This window comes from Callithrix jacchus, chromosome 12 (assembly GCF_049354715.1).
Source record: "Callithrix jacchus isolate 240 chromosome 12, calJac240_pri, whole genome shotgun sequence".
NCBI classification, from domain to species: domain Eukaryota; kingdom Metazoa; phylum Chordata; class Mammalia; order Primates; family Cebidae; genus Callithrix; species Callithrix jacchus.
The window spans coordinates 77,797,141-77,811,460 of NC_133513.1; the positions used below are offsets into that span (position 1 = coordinate 77,797,141).

A 14,320-nucleotide genomic window follows, 5' to 3' on the forward strand; every position below is an offset into this window, starting at 1 on the left:
GAAAGATCTGCCCATGGGCAGATGAAAAAAACTACAGGTACTGATGTGTAGGACAAAATTTTTCCAAGTCAATGGAGATAAAGGTATGTGAGTTTTTTGGGTTCTGGGGACCTGTCTACATTCTTCCTGATAGCTGCATCGAGAAACAATCATAATATTCCAGCATAATATGTTTGATATAGAGAGCTTAGGGCATTTTTTTTTTTTTTTCTCAGATGGAGTCTCACCCTGTTTCCCAGGCTGGAGTGCAGTGATGCAATCTTGGCTCACTGCAACTGCCGCCTCCCAGGTTCAAGCAATTCTCCGGTCTCAGCCTCCCAATAGGCATATGCTAGCATGCCTGACTAATTTTTGTATTTTTAGTAGAGATGAGGTTTTGCCATGTTTGCCAGGATGGTCTCACACTCCTGACCTCAAGTGATCCACCTGTCTTGGCGCCCAAAGTGCTGGGATTACAGGTGTGAACCACCTTACCAAGCCCTCTTAGGGCACTTTTATCTATTAAAGTCTTTGGGCACCATACTCCCTGAGGTGATGACAGAACTTCAGTGAGCATGATGGCACCATGCCTTGTGCACAGCAAGACCAGAAATTCCAAGACTTCCAGCAAGGGAAATTCTCGTATGCTCCACTTCCACCCCCAGAGAAACAGAGTTACTGCCTTCAAAGGCTGAGCCAGCTTGGGCAATAATCATTTTATCACTGGCCACTGGGGGCAAAGATAGAAGCTCCTCCTTGAATACTCTGAATTACCTAAGAACTCCAGGCTTTCATACAACCTTGGAGGATGAGGAGATGGGAATCCCCAATAATGGTGGTGGTTTAAATGCCTACCTACTTTTCCAGAAGGGGTATGGAAACAAAGTAAATTTTACTTAGTGAAATAAAAAATGTGACATTCCTTACACCCCATATTGCATAGTAAAATTCAAATTTGATACATATTCTTAGAGGCAAGAATGAAGAAACTGATGTTGGAGAAAGTTAAGTAGCTTACCTAAGGTCATTAAGTTGTTAAAGCCAGGACTATAACCCAGCTCCCGATTCCTGATGTGGTATTCTCCACCATTTATAACTGTATTTGTTCTTAATTTTAACATTAGATTTTTCAAAACATTTTTAATGAATTAACAGGTAAATGCTTCAATATTGAGGCTCAGAGACTAGAGCTTGCTAGTGAGTGGTAAATCATTCAATACTTACTGGATTAAATGTTTACGTGATAGAAAATTGTATTGTGGCAAAGAAGGCAGCTATATTCATAAAGACCTAAATAGATCTAAATTTCTAAAACAAGTATTTATGAACAGGAATTTTTACTAAGTTATTTTATACTAGGAACTGGTTGGGAAAAAAAGATGAATGAGTTTGTATCCTCAAAATGTTTAAAATATGGAGTGTCTGTGGCGAAAGAACAAAGAGAGAGTGAATAATTCATGAAAACTATCAGTTATGTATTGTTAAAACTCTGTTCTGACATTGATATACCAGGTTAAACCAAGTGTGTCTCCAAGATAAAGATGCATTTATTTCCAAAGTTATTTAATCACATAACTCTTTTTCACAAGATATTCAATAGGACTAGTGAAGACATATAAGCTCTTGTCACAACTCTCTTACATCGATTATGTAAAATAATTTTAACACTCCAAAAAGTAAAGAGTATCTTCCTAAAGTAAAATAATTATCAATAAAATAGTGACAGAGCAGAATTGCTTTAACTTTGAGACAATCTATGATAATTTGACATGATAAAATTTTTATGATCTGAGAAGTCTTTTCTTCCAAGTAAGAAGTTTCAGTAGTTGAACTCACAACTACAAACTTAAGTAAAATATTTAATATTTTATTAATATTATTAATATTGGACACCTTTAATATTGGTGTCCAAAGCAAATTAATAATGCAATAAACAAGAAAAAAATTGGCACTATACTTAAAATCCTATTATTTCAGTTATTATCAATAATAATTATTACCTGAACTGAGTTGCCCATTTTTGTTAATTACCAGTGCATGTTGGTGATTCTGTTACATTTGAATATATCTAAAAATATATCTGAATTTAGTATATATTGACTTTATGACATAGGCAACATCTCTCAAACATATTACATGTTGAGTGTTCATTCAAACAAACTTTCAACAAGTTGTTATTCCGTTCTTACAGAAAGAAAGGTGGTTCTATAAAAGTAAATCGTATGTCCATTTAAACATAGAGCTTATTTTAAAAAAAAAATTCCCCCATAACATTTGAGATGACAGATGGTATTTTCTTGATTTTCCTTAAACCTTATTTTTAGGATGATGAGATCACCTGATCCCAACCCCTCAGATCCTAGAACTAACCTTCCTTCATACTAAGGTCTAACATTTAAAAAGTAATGAACCTAGTAATGAACCAATGCCAATTGTCCTTGCAGCAAAAGAGAGAATTGGAAAGGTGGTGGCTATTCTGTGAAGATAGAAGTTTGGTAGCAGCTGGTGTCATTTGCTGGCAGTTGCCAACCAATTGTGCACTGACTGGTGGAGGGAAACAGTTGAGGATAGTGGGAAAAGGGAGTGACTTAGATATAAAGCAAACTCTTAGAACCCCAGAAGATCAAAGCCTGAACCAAACAAGTGAGAACTGTTCACTTAGAGGGTCACCTCTGGAAGAGCTATCAAGAGGAGTTACAAAGCTTGCTAATTTCATTTGAGATTCAACACTAACCAGGAGAAAAATTTATACAGAAATTAAGGGCCTATTTCCAAACAGTTTAAAGGAATGTGTCACATTTGTCTTCCTTCTGCAGCAAGTACCAGCTATGTGTCCGCATTGCTTGATGAAAGAGGTCTCTTAACTTTTGGTTTAACGAAGAGAATGAGTTCCTTAGTAGAACAAAGGTAATATAATTTAGAAAAGATATCAGGAAACCATGTGTCTGATGTGCAGTCCAGATTCCAAACCATTATAAGAAAACACTCAAGTAAAATTATGCAATATAGAATAAGGACAGAAAGAAAAACCAAGCTTTCCTGGAGGAACTCTGTAGGTGTGCACAGAAGAGGGAGAGAACAGAGTTACTGCCATATAAAGTATACCTGCAAGGAATAAATGTAACATACCTCTTACAGAATCTATATAATAAAGTCATTCAAGGAACATTTGTTGAATGAATAATCAGCTTAATAAAGAGGAATTATCCCTAAGTTCTAAGAAACCTAGTATTTATCCAGAAAGAATAAATATACCAAGGGTGATTGACACACAATGAATGACCAATATCAAGGTATGCTGTGTTTCTGAAGCACAAATCCAAAATGTAGCATCCCACTGAGACCACTGTCCACCCCAATTTGACTGTGAATCAGCAATACTACTTAAAGAGATCAGGGAGAAAATTGAGAGAACATTTAAAAGGATCCAATAATACACATAAGAAATAATAAATTTGGAAAGGCATTGAAAAAATACAGACATTTGTAATCTCAGATATTCAGATGTTCATATATCAATGCATAGATCATGGAAAAATAAAGTAAATTTGATATTTATGATGTAAAATAACAAATACTGATAAGTTGCTTGGATAAAACTTTATATATAGGAATATGTTTTTAAAGTATATGTTATGAATAGGTAGGAACAGATTTGGCTGGGGGAAGAGAATAGAAAGAGGTGGATTGTGCTAAATGTCTAAGATAGATCTGATCTTATTTCTGATAACATATACAAGGGATAAATGATGTTTAACATATAGTAGGTGATTGATATATATTTGCTAAGTGAGAGAAGAAAAGATAAGCAACACAACAAGTGAGATTTTAAAATAAATGTAGAAAAGCCAGCTAGAGAAAAATAGACAAAAATGAATGAAAGTTCAAAGTGTTAATTTAGATATGAAAAAGTGACAAAATATAAGAAGTCAATGTAGTTGGACAGCAAAGAAAAAGAGGTATTAAGACATAGTATTAAGATATACTAATAACCCAAAAGAAAATCAGTTTAAAAATATAGGATAATTCAAATTAATAATTTTAAAACAAAAAGGAAAATAATAGCTAGTCACAGACAAGCCATGTGGTCTACAGGGAATTTCTAGGGACAAACTTCCTGGACTAATAGTTTCCAGCTGAGGCAGATGGCATGCATTCTTCCATGGCAAGGAAAAGAGAGAGAAAGATCCATATGTCATCCTTATGCTCCTCACCTTTATAGTTGAGCATAAAATCTCACATCCCAATCACTATATCTCTCATTACTTCATTGCTCTGAAGGAACCATTGCAAAGCCCCTACAGGTTTCTTCATTCCTGTGCTCGCGCTGCTAAACAGGACAGTTGAGCCACTACCACCACTGCCATCATTACCATGAGAGCAACAGCATGTCCTCAGAAACTTCACTGGTTTCTCAGATCTCTAAATCAACTAATACATACTATATAGAAATTCATGATCAGGTAAATGGAAGCATACAAAAGGCCATTGAATAAAATGAACAATGAATACATACTATATGACCACATAAAGAATAATGATGCTATACTTGCTATACTGTACAAGATGCAGATCCCAACATTGGCATGGGGGAAAGATCCAGCAGCAGTGGGAGACTCCAGTGCAACATACCATGGTAAAACCAATGAATCTGACAGTCTCTTATGTCTTTACTTCCTTCCCAAGGGAGGTATAAGAAGGAATGAGGAAACCTAATGCTGCTGCAGAAAAATGAATTTGTTTTAAAACTGAATGAGAAAAAGTGATCATGCATGGTAGCATGGCAGTAGTGGGAAGAATGGACATAGACTCTGAAGAAAAATGAAGCATGAACCCTGTACCTTAAGATTTTGAAATGGAAGACATTGAGTAAAGAATTCTTATAATGCAATACCAAATTATCTGCAAGAGGCAGAAATGGGGGAGGGGGATCTAAGGAAACAGAGTATTTAAAAACTGTGTTCAGAAAGAAAAATAAAAAAGACAAATTTTGAGAAATGCTAGCAGCATTAATAACTGAGTCACAAAAGCCATGGATAATAAGGGCAATGGCAAGATTTCCTCCAAACTTGAAATTAAGGATAAAATTAGGAGAAAGGCAGAATAATGAATGAGACAAGCCATTTGCAGGAGGAACCACTCTTTTTGATAATCTGTAAATGGAATTGCTGACTTGAGTGCCCTTCAGGAAGGTATATCTGAAATGTGATTATAAATAACAAAAGCTCAAATCTAATCAACTGTATGCACTCTGGAGAAAAGAATGTATTCACAGAAGCTGATGGTTGGTCTGCACAGAGCCTAAAATGTATGAACTTAGATACTGAGTGGTTTTCAAAATATCACTATCATTACCCTGCTAGAATCTCCTGCTCAGATCCAACCTCTTCCATTCATTTATTGTTCCTTTCTAAGTTCCTCAATGTGTTAATTACTGTTACCTTACTGCTTCTGAAATTTTGTATTGTATAACCTGGCATATGTAGAAGTATCACTATACTCATCAGATCAGGATGTGTGTCCTTATTCTGCTAATTGCCAACTTTGTGTCCCAACAGCAGATTATTTAATTTTGAGTAACGTGATGAGTAAATAAAAGGATATGTGTGGAAACATTTTTAAAACTGTAAATCATTATTCAGATGTTGAGCATTGCTACTTAAATCTTTGTAACATTCTGAGTTGGTTGCTTTAAGGAATTTGTAACCTTTTGCAAATGAAGTAGCTTAGAAGCATATTAACCTGGTGTGAGCTAGCCTCACAATATATAATCAGAGTTTTGCAGACTGAGTCAAGCTAGGTGTGGCTGTCTGGTTGCTGCAACAAGGTGCTTTTGTGATCATTTCTGAAAGGAACCTACCTGCAGCACAGGTTAGTCTTCTCCAAAAATACCTCTCTACTGATAGCTGGCACTAGCTGCTGAAATAGCTCTGTTTCATGAAAGGCACACAGAGCATAAGCTTACCTAATTAATAATTTGCAGAGTTGTTTTCCTTTTCCTCTTTGCAGCTGCTGAATGGAGTGGGTCTGATTAAGCCATACCACATCGTGAGAAACGGCGCTTTGCAAGGGTGTCACATTCTGAATTTCCCCCTACTTTGATCCCTGCTCATTGGCCCCTTTGATCTCTAAACAGGATGTACAAGGTTCACTAATCAATGCTTTCCCTTATTTTTGGTTCCTTGTCTGTGAAGTGTTTATATTTAAATCATTGACTAGAATAGGTGAATATGTATGACCTGTGTCTTTTTCCATTTGGTCTTCACGTTTTCGAAAGACAGAAGGAAGAAAATGGCCTTCTAATTTCAACCGAATTTTCATTCAAAGCAGAGTTAAGCAGCAAAGTATATCTTGGGGATTGCAGATGGTGCTCAATTCTTCCTCTTTAAAAATTCGGATCACTTTCTAGGGAGAATGAAAGGATGGCAGAATGAAAGACTCTTGCCCATTGTTGTCCATTCCAAACTATGCAAAGTGGAACTTAAATCCCTTTAATCTCAGAAGCCAATGAAGAAAAGTACCTGCAGCAGGCTTAGTGCTAGCTCTTCCAAGCGCTAAAGAGTCTCCTCCTCTCGAGGACTCACAGGTGTGTGGACAAGTAAGAAGCCTACCACCAAGGAAGGAACCAATGAAATAAAACCTAAATGTTAAGTGACAAATGGGGAATGCCCCAATAAGTACTCTTGGAGTTTAGAAAAAGGAGCGAGCCCTTGGCAGCTGGATAATCAGGAGAAGCCTGTTAGAAGAAATAGATTTTGTTGGTTCAAATTCATCCCAGAGAGTGGGAACTGTGGGCAGTGTTAGAGCTGGAAAGTCATGAGGGCAAGTCATGGGCTTGGTGGGCCAAAGTGACTGAGGGCTTGGGAGAAGATTGGGACTCCTAGAATGTGAATAATCAACATAAATTTGGCACAACCAGTTCAGGTTCTGAACTTTCCTTTTATGTTATTTTTAACTGTGTATGGTAAAATAAGCAAATTATTTTAACCACCGAGAGCTGCAGTTCTATTATGTCTAACTATGGGCCTATTACCACATACCTCTCAAAATTCTATTACATAAAATAACATGTGATGTCCTCTTTCTTTTATTTCTCCCTCTTTCCTTTCCTTGTTTTTATGAACTTGATGATTTCAATAGTAATGACCCAGACAATTGTCAAAGGAAGGGCACCAATATATACTGATATTATTTATACCACTCTACTCTTTATGAACATGTGAAGTATCAACCCTTGTTTGAAGGTGACATATCTTTTGCTATCCATTAATTTCTCCATCCTCTACAACCTATTTCTGTATTGACATGGTAAAAACAAATTGAATTTACTCTCAGATTTTTTTTTAGTTAACTAAATTTTTTTTGTTGAATAATTGACTATCTCAGATATCTGTTCCCCACTGTACAGTTAAAAATCCATTCATACCAAGTGGGAGTTTGGGTCCCAAAAGTAGATTTGATCTATGGCTCAGACATCCAAAGTTGAAAGTAGCATTTGGATAAATTCACAAGCCAAATAATTACATATAATAGGAAACCCCAAAATAACAACAGCTTGAATTAGAAAAAAGTTTCCTTCTTTTGTAGAATTCTAGAGATATAGCAGTCCAGAGCTGGTTTGGGGGAAAATAAAAATTCTCCATCCTTCAATTTTTATTAGAAACGAGACAATGAGGGCAGACATCAAGAGTACTGAATTATTCTATGGGATATCCTGTTTTCCATTTTACTTTGTACCAATACCTTACCAGATTAGACATGGCAAAGCTGGTTACTGTATCCCCTTTCCTTTGATAAAGCACAGCCACTTCCAATGTAGCCTAAGTCATTAAGCCTTGAGCAAAGAGCAAACAATTCTCAGTTCCATAGTTTCATATGAAGAATTCTATCAAAAACTATTTAAATGTTCCACTTTCATAGAATTACAAAATTGGTTCTTGGAAGACGAAAGCTAAATGACACTTGAAATTTATTGTGATCAATTCCAACAATTTCCAGATGAGGAGACTGAGTCTCAGAATTGTTATGTGATTTGCCAAGTTTCATGACTAATTAAATCCTAGGCTTTTCATCCTGTACTTTCTTTTCCCTGCATCTAATTTTTCATATTTATTAAGCAAATGAATTATATCTCCTGAGAGTCTATCTCTACATTCTATAATCTCTTTCTTTATAAATCTTGGAAAATATCAAAGCCTGAAAGGCAGATTACAGCACTCTAATTTTGGTTCATAAGGGACCACACTAAACTGGCCTGCTGTGGTTCAAATGTAAAGTGTTAAATGGTAGAGCAAGTTAATACCCTGGTTGTTTGCTGTTGGAGGTAAAAATACATCTGTAGCTCTCAGCCAAGTTCCTGTGGATATTTGTCCACATCCCCAAAATACCACATGCTTGGCAAGAATGGAAGATTACAGCCAAGCAAGGCCCAGATCTTGAATAGCAAGAGTATTTCGAGTAAAGAACAACATACTTAGGTATGCCATTTTTCTCTCTAAGTTTCTGTAATATTGTTCTTTTCTTCTTTGTTTCTTCTGCCTTTCCCTGTCCTGTATTCTACCTTTCCTCAAATTCTACAAAATTGCAAGAATGACTTTCATTTTAGGTTATATTTGAGATAGGATAATAATTACAATGAAATAGTTCAGGTACAAATTACATTTTCTTCTTCCTATTTTTCTATATTTTCCAAATTTTCTCTAAAGTGACAACATATAGTAACTATAAAATGAAAAAATAAACCTCAGTACAAACAAGTTAGTCTAGAGTACTATGGTACTGACAGGTAACATTTTGAAATTCTCTCTCAAAAGGCATTGCAAGTTGTTTTCCTCCTGGTGTTTTATAGCCATTATATTGCTATTTGTTTTCCTTACAAGTGAACTTGAAGGAGATGCTTGAATTTGCTATTGGTTGTGTTCTTTTGGAAAAAAGGATGTATCTTTGGAATTGGTGAATACTACTTTTGCCTATCAGTGAAAACAGAGACTGGATATGACAGCTATCTGAGAAACATATAAGATGTTTAAATAAAATTTACTAAAAGTGAACAGATTAGGGCCACTAGATCTCCCTATCGACTTGTATTAATGCCATAATTCAGGGATAAAATGGCTTTATGTCTGAATGTTCACATTCAATTCATTGGAAGATAAAATTTAATACTTAAATTCATTAAGAATTTCAGTGTTTTGAAAGACATGCCTTCCAAGTCATTAATGCTATTAAGCCTTTGGTTGATAAATTCTTTTTGTTTTTAATTTACCACATTCTAAACACATATTGTTAAACTTGCTTACTTGTTTTAAATATGAGCTGAATTAAAGTCCCAAAATACCATTTAGCATGCAATAATGTTTATCCTATTTCCAGACCTTCTAGAGATACATTATAGTAGTTACATTGGGACTCTTGACCGATGACAAGGAATCCCTCATGCTCTTCCTTTCCAACTTGGACCTGGCAGAATGGCTTCCACAAAAATGGGCAGCAAGAAGTAAAAGGGATGTTCTGCCATCAACGAGGTGGTGACCAAGAATATACCATCAGCATTTACAAGTGCATCCATGCAGTGGGTTTCAAGAAGCATGCCCCTTGGGCACTCAAAGATATTTGGAGATTTGCCATGAAGGAGATGGGAACTCCAGGTGTGCACATTGATACCAGGCTCAACAAAGCTGACTGGGCCAAAGGAATGAGAAATGTCCCACACTGAATCTGTGATAGGATGAAGATTCACCAAATAAGCTCTTTACTTTTATTACCTATGTAGCTGTTACCATTTTCAAAAATCTACAGTCAATGTGGATGAGAACTAATTGCGGATGGTCAAATACTCAAGTAAGGTTATAAAATTGCAAAAGAACAAACTGATAGACAAGAAGAAATACATAAAGCATTTTTAAAGAATTCCTTCAATTTGATGACAGTGGTCTAAAGACTCAAATTTAAAGTGAAATTTACCAGGTTAAAGTCTTGGATTATCTTCCTATAAAAAATACCTACCACTTCTTTTGATGAGAGTTGCATTGCAAATCACAGGAGACCTGCGCATCTCTGCCACTCCTTCGTATTCTGCCTCCTATCAAATAAAAACATAGCTTGTTTCTTGTAAATTGCAATCTGCTCCCCTAAGATATGACTCAAAGGAAAATAGCATTCCTCACAAAAGGCAGTATCTATTAAGCTAGACCCTAGGCCAAGTGCTTTCAGACCCTGTCCTACTAAGGCCTTATGGCGAAAGACCATCCCATCTCTACAGGCAATCCAAAGAACATTCAGAAGGATTATTTGCTAGGTATACGTAAATACAAAACTATTAAACCATAGAGTTACAAAAAGAATCTTCTAATGCCTGTAGCTGAGGCCATAATATATCATCATTAATATTCTGGCCCCATGAGATATCAAACAGAGTTATTATCACCCTACCTAGGCTAGAGAGAAAATTCTGATCAAAAGCCTTCATATTGAAAATCCTTTCTTGATTCCTTGATTGGCCTTTTGACCTTCAAGTAGGAGAGGAAGTGCTTATGAGTTTCATTCACAGAAGAAAAAACCACTCACTTTGAAATTTATTGGCAACTCTTCAATATGTATGCTGATAACCCAGAAGCTTTGTTTGTTAACTTGAAACACTGGCTAACAAAAGTGCTACTTCCCTTCCTCCTTTCATTTTTCCTTTCCCATCTTCCTTTATTTTCCTCTCTTTTTTTTTTCTACTCCACCTCTGTGTGTACATGTGCATGTGGATATTGATTTGAGTTTATGGAATAGACTATATGGGTATTTTAATCTAATGCAAGCATGAAATCAAAGAGGCAAATTGTAAAGAAGGAAAATGCCTGGTACCATCACCTCATCTCATAGTACCTCGTATTACCTATTCTCACCTACCAGTGCTGTACCTGCCTGATGAGCAATGCCTTTGTCATGCTTCCTTGGCTGACCTTACTTCCAATCTATTGTTCATTTGACAATTTGCTGCTTAATTCACATTGTGTGCCAGTCTTGTGCTGGATGGATATTTTTCAGAAACCATTCTATGCTCCACATTCTTGATTCTCTGGGTATATTCAACCACACACTCGACGAGCTTTTTGAAGAAGGAAAGAGGTTGGTAGTCACGTAAGCTTGAAATTAAATCTAGGAACTGAACCAAATCTGATGCCTGGTTTAAAACAAAACAGAAACAGCTATCAAGGACATTCTTTCCACAATTCAGGAATTTTTTTCTTCTTTCTTTCTTTTTTTTTTTAAGACAGAGTCTTGCTCTGCCGCCAGGCTGCAGTGCAGTGGTGTGATGTTGGCTCACTGCAACCTCCACCTCCCAGGTTCAAGGGATTCTCCTGCCTCGGCCTCCCAAGTAGCTGCAATTACAGATGCACGCCACCATGGCCAGCTAATTTTTGTATTTTTAGTAGAAATAGGGTTTTACCATATTGGGCTAGGATGGTCTCAATCTCTTGACCTCGTGATCTGCCTGCCACAGCCTCCCAAATGCTGGGATTACAGGCATGAGCCACTGCACCTAGCCAGGAAATTTGTAAAGTATAGAAAAATGCCTTATTCTGAGGAGACACATGCCATGCTTAAGGGTGAAGCTCAAGTGTCTTAATGCCTGAAATTTGTCTTCAAATGGTTTCAATAATCATAAATAAATTTATTCATATTTAAAACTAATATACTTATGTAAAAATATACAGTTCTGTAAAAAATGCTTATATTTATATATAACATATACATTTGTTATATACTATATGTTCATATAGTAAAAATATATAATTACTTTAAAACAAGTATATGTTTATTATTTATAAATCAATATGTATATTATATTGCTACAAATGTAAATATATACATAATACATACGCTTGTATATTATGTGTATATATCGTATATAATACACATGAATATATACATATATAACATGCAATGTAATTTTAACTGAATTTATATATTGTTTATATAAATATATTAGTAAATATATAATATAAACACAAACCATTGGTGTGAGGATTAAGTGAATATATTTTTATTTTCTGAAATATGTTTGCCTATTCTGACTAACCTTGGGCACACAGCATTTTAGAGTACTGGAAAATTAATTTGGATAGCAGGAGGAAGAAAATGACGTTAACTACTGAGAAATTCTGCTCACAGGTAATTAAAAGTTGACTTTCAAAGACAGAAAATGTCCTTATGCACTAGACTTTCTGAAGCAGGAAAGACCAATTTGTGAGGGAGGAAGGGGCAATGCTGATCCTAGACCAATTTGGGGACTTCTGGACCTCTGCAGGAAGTACCTCACTCCTCACCGCACCCCTTAAACTACTGCTTACAGGGATTGCACTGCTAATTGCAGAGCGGTAAGGGTTGGGATACATGATGAAAAGGTTTGTTTTTGGAAAGAAACTTCCCTATTTCACTTAGATTATTATGAAAAATGTTTCTGATGCAGACAACTGAGCCAGGCAAAGACTCCACACATCTAGTATGAGAAGCAAAATTCAAGTATTAGCTGATTACCTAAAGAAATAAACACCCATACAGTGACTCTGCAATGTGACTATGGTAAGTAGAGTGTTACTGTTTTATTTTACCTCTTCTTTGTCCTTGGCAAAAAGAGATTAATATATCTCCTCTTGGAAAAGTAATGTCTTAGAGGTAGTTCCTTTTTGGTCTTAGACATATTACATGACCTTTAGTTAACTACCTTTGTTTCTCCATTAAAAAGATGGAGATAACAATGTAAATTTAGCTCACAGCATCTTTGCGAATTATAAATTACTTATAAACATAATTATAAATCACAAACTACTTTGTCCAACAAGCTACTATATAAATGCTTAACAACAATCCTTTGCAGCACATTGCACCCCCTAAAGGGAGCTTATTAAGAAGTCCCTGTTTAACTTAGATTAATTCTTTTAAATATATTTTCCTCTTAAATGAAGCCAGTACTGACTGAGAAAACACTGATAGAATATTTTCTTAATTCAAGAAACATCAAATCCAATTCTTGTGCCCTATTCTTTCTTTTGAGATCTGCTTTTTCTAAAACAGAACTGAAATTAACTTCAAGAGACATCCTGTAGTCTGAGGAGAAACAAGATGATTGGAAACCTAAGCATGGAATCTCCTTGGAATCACATAGAACCAGAGAAAGAAGGTTAATTTAATGAGACGGAACAGAGGTACCTTACTGAGATGGCACAGAGAAAGGTGTCCAGACCTTAATATTAACGTGGATATAAATTATCTTTTCATGTAGTAGGTATCAGGAATTCTATTAAGTGCCCTTTTTAAAGTTACATTTTTTAATCCTTATGTCTGTCTTTTGAGGAAGACACTATATTTCCCAAATTATAGATGAGAAAACTGAGACTGAGTGGTCAAGCAATTTAATCAAGCTCACATGGTTGGCACATGACAGAGCTAGGATGTGATTACAGGTATTTCTCTACACAGAATTTCTGTGGATGAGAACATGAATTAAAAGCTAAGCCACATAAATTAAAAACTAAACCACAGAATGTAAAAACTAAAGACTTCGTATGGGCATTTTCCATAACAAAATACTTCACATTCTTATTATTCCAAAAAGTCTCTTGTGAGTTCACAATAACCATTTCTTGTTGAATATGATATTATGACAAAGCCTTTTGCCAGTAGCTTAGCAGAAAGCCTATTATATTAGCTATCTAAATGTTTGCATTTCTTTCTTCAAAGTTAACATTTCATATAACTATTAAACATAAATTAAGCATTATATTGACCATATACTATAATATTTTGCATCATACAATATGGACATGTTATGAAAAAGAGCCAAAAAGTAGATACAGTGTTTGTTCTCTAGAGATGTACACAGTCTTAAAGATGTGTCAGACAAGGTTTAAAATGTTGAGCTCCGTGTCTAAGAGACAATGTCAGTTAACTACCTCAGTAAACCTATCTTACCCAGGATATAACTAAAACATCATTCAAAAAAGTCCCTATTTGCTTGTAGACATTGAATTAATGTATATAAATGACAGAAAAGATGTAATTTAATTATTTCCATTTACTTGTCCCCATTCAAAAGATGCCTCACCAAACTGGAAAAGAGGACAGAATTAAAATCTGAGTTATAACAAAGAAGGCATCAAGCCTCATAAAGTGAGTTTAATTATGTGAACCCAGACGAATCACACCCAATATGGGGAGCTTTTAGAAACACTATAAATTTGGAGAAGCAGAGAAGACTGATAATAGACAGATCTCACTTTTTAAAAATGGTGCATTCCAAAAACTGCAAAATAATAAATTTACTCAATTCCCAGGAAAAAATCTAAAACAG

General features: G+C 35.4%; 1 pseudogene; it reads left to right on the forward strand.

Moving 5' to 3' along the window:
* The first annotated feature begins 9,422 nt into the window (after positions 1-9,422).
* Positions 9,423-9,831, forward strand: LOC144578807 (large ribosomal subunit protein eL31 pseudogene; annotated as a pseudogene).
* Positions 9,832-14,320: the final 4,489 nt, after the last annotated feature.